Below are 2,500 nucleotides of genomic sequence, written 5' to 3' on the forward strand. Positions count from 1 at the left end.
CCGTAGCCGGGCGCTCGCCGCGTGGCGAGCGCGCGGCATGGGCGTCCCCAGCCGCGTCCCTCCTCCCCGAGCGCAGCGCCGGCTGACTGAGGGAAACCCCGGGCCTCGGGCCAGGCCAGGGGCGCGGTGGTGGCGGCGGACGTCGGGCGCGGCCCCCGCGGGCGGACGCTCCCCCCGACGGCGGCAGTGGGGGGAGGCACCCCCGCGGGGCCTTAAGTCTGGTTTCCCTCACCCCAGGGTCAGGTACCTAGCGTTCCGCGCCTTCGTCCGCGGCCTTGCCCTACCGCGGAGGAAGCCGGGCGGCGGTTTAAAGACCCGGGCGGCTCGGCGCGCCACCCCCGGATGCGGGGGCGAGCGCGGGGGCGGGCGGGTGCCTTCAGAGGGGCGGGGGTTGCCCCCGCAATGCCTCTGGCTAGGTCCGCCGTCGTCGCGCTCGTCGTCCTCCGGGGGCCCGCCGGGCCGGGGAGGGGACTCTGCTGCCCCCCCCTCTCTGCGGTCCGAGCGCTCGGCCGGAGAGAGCCCACCGCGCGAGGTCGGCCGTGGTCCGGCCCGCGCCTCGCCTCGCCACGGGCGTCCCCGGCGGCGCGTTGAAGCGCGGGCTTCTCGCGGGCCGGGGCGGCGAGCCCCCGCGGTGGGGGCTGGCCCAGGGCGCTTCGCCCCCGCCGGGGGTTTTGTGCGGGCGCGTTGCCGCGGCTCGGCGGCGGCGCCTCTTGCGGCGCGGGCCGCTGCGGACCTCCCGGTCCTTTTTCCCTTTGCCCAGGCCCCAGAGCGGGGCCCCGGCGAGCTGGCGCCCTCGGCGGTCTCGCGCTGCCGGTTCCCCCCCGTCCGGGGCCGGTTTCGGGTGGCGTGACCGCGTCCGAGCGGCGGCGGGCGTCGCTCGGCGTCTCCGGCTCCGGTCCCTCGCCGGAGGGCACCCTGCCACCGGCTGCGGCTGTCCCGGTCCCGGGCCCTGCCCGCGGGCTTCCCCGTTCGCCTTCCCGGCGCGTGCCGGGTGGGGGACGGGCGGGCAGCCGGGGGCGTCCCACCCCCGGTCTCCGCGTGGAAACGGGGAGAGCGGGGGCCCGCCCCCCGGCTCAGCGCCGTCCGCTGTCCGCCTGGCCGCGGGGCCACGGAAGGGGTCGAGCGAGCGAAGCCGGCGGCGCGGTGGCGCCGGGGGAGGATGGAAGGGGCTCGTGCCGCTGGGGTTTGTCGGTCGGCGGGTGCGCCGCCCGGCGAGGGCCGGCGGGTCGCCGCGGTGGCGTCCCACGTGGGCTCGGGCTTTCCGTCTCGCAAGCCGTTTTCCGTCCCCCGCGGCGGGGGGGGGTTCGGTGGCGAGAGGAAGCCGCCCGAGGGCGCGAGCCGGCCGGGGCTCGGCCCCGGGGCCAAAGCGGGGGAAAAGAAAGTCCGGGATGGGCCGCAGCGGTGGCGGCGTTGGAGGGGCCGGTGCGGAGGCGCGCGCGCGCTCTCCTCCGGCGGGGTTGTGCGCCCGGCCCCCCTCGCTCCCCGGGGCGGGGGGGGGGGGGGTCTCCGCTGCCTCGCTTCGTGGCGTCTCCGCGACGGCACGGGGCGGCCAGCGAGAGACACACCCCCCCCCCCGCCGTTGGGTGGGGAAGCGAAGGGGGTTTTCTTTCCCCGTGCACGCGAGGCGAGGCCGGGTTCGGGGCACGTTCCCGGCGGCGCGCGGCGGGCCTCCTCCGCGCCGAGGTCGGAGCGAGCCCGGGCGCCTGGTCCGGCCCCGAAGCGCCGCAAGGTGCGTTTTTCCCTCCTCGGGGGAGGGAAAAAAGCCGGGAGCGCGGGCTCCCCGCCCCTTGCTTTTGCCGCTTCGGGGTTTCGTTTTATTTTCCCCCCCTCTCCTGTGCTTGTACGGTCAATGTGAGGCGAGCGGCCGCCGTGCCGCGCTCTCCGAGGGGCCGCTCCTTTGCGAGCGGTCCCGGCCCCTCCGCGCTGGCGGGGCGGTGCCGAAAAGCCAGACAACTCTTAGCGGTGGATCACTCGGCTCGTGCGTCGATGAAGAACGCAGCTAGCTGCGAGAATTAATGTGAATTGCAGGACACATTGATCATCGACACTTCGAACGCACTTGCGGCCCCGGGTTCCTCCCGGGGCTACGCCTGTCTGAGCGTCGCTTGACGATCAATCGCCGCCTCGGTGCCCGCCGAGCGGCGCGGCTGGGGTCGCCTCGCAGGCTCTCCCCCGGGCGGGGAGGGGCCTTCGTCCCCCTAAGTGCAGACTCGGGGAGCGCTCCGTAGCTCCCCGCTCCCGGAGCGCCCGCTCTCGCGGAGTTCGTCCCGCCGGGGCTTCGCCGGCAGGGGTTCCCCGTTGGTCCAGCGACGCCCGGTGGGGCGTTGGGGGAGACGAGAGCCCGGTTGGGGGAGGAGGCGCGGGCCTCGCCCCCCCCGGCACTCCCGCGCGGGCGCGGCTGTCTGCGGGTGGGTACCGCGGGGGTACCGTGCCGTGCTGCCGCGTCCGCGCGCGCGTCTGCCGTGGGCGGCGGGGGTTCCCGTTCCCCTCGTTCTTCCTC

The 2,500-nt window shown here is 76.9% G+C and overlaps 1 non-coding gene across 1 annotated transcript; it reads left to right on the forward strand.

Annotated features, from left to right (window-relative positions):
* The first annotated feature begins 1,951 nt into the window (after positions 1-1,951).
* On the forward strand, positions 1,952-2,104 carry LOC137459668 (5.8S ribosomal RNA). The gene has a single exon (XR_010992451.1). It is a non-coding gene; the product is annotated as a 5.8S ribosomal RNA (ribosomal RNA).
* Positions 2,105-2,500: the final 396 nt, after the last annotated feature.

The sequence above is a fragment of the Melanerpes formicivorus genome, unplaced genomic scaffold (assembly GCF_026170545.1).
Source record: "Melanerpes formicivorus ecotype bairdi unplaced genomic scaffold, bMelFor1.0.p_v2 SCAF_388, whole genome shotgun sequence".
NCBI lineage: Eukaryota > Metazoa > Chordata > Aves > Piciformes > Picidae > Melanerpes > Melanerpes formicivorus.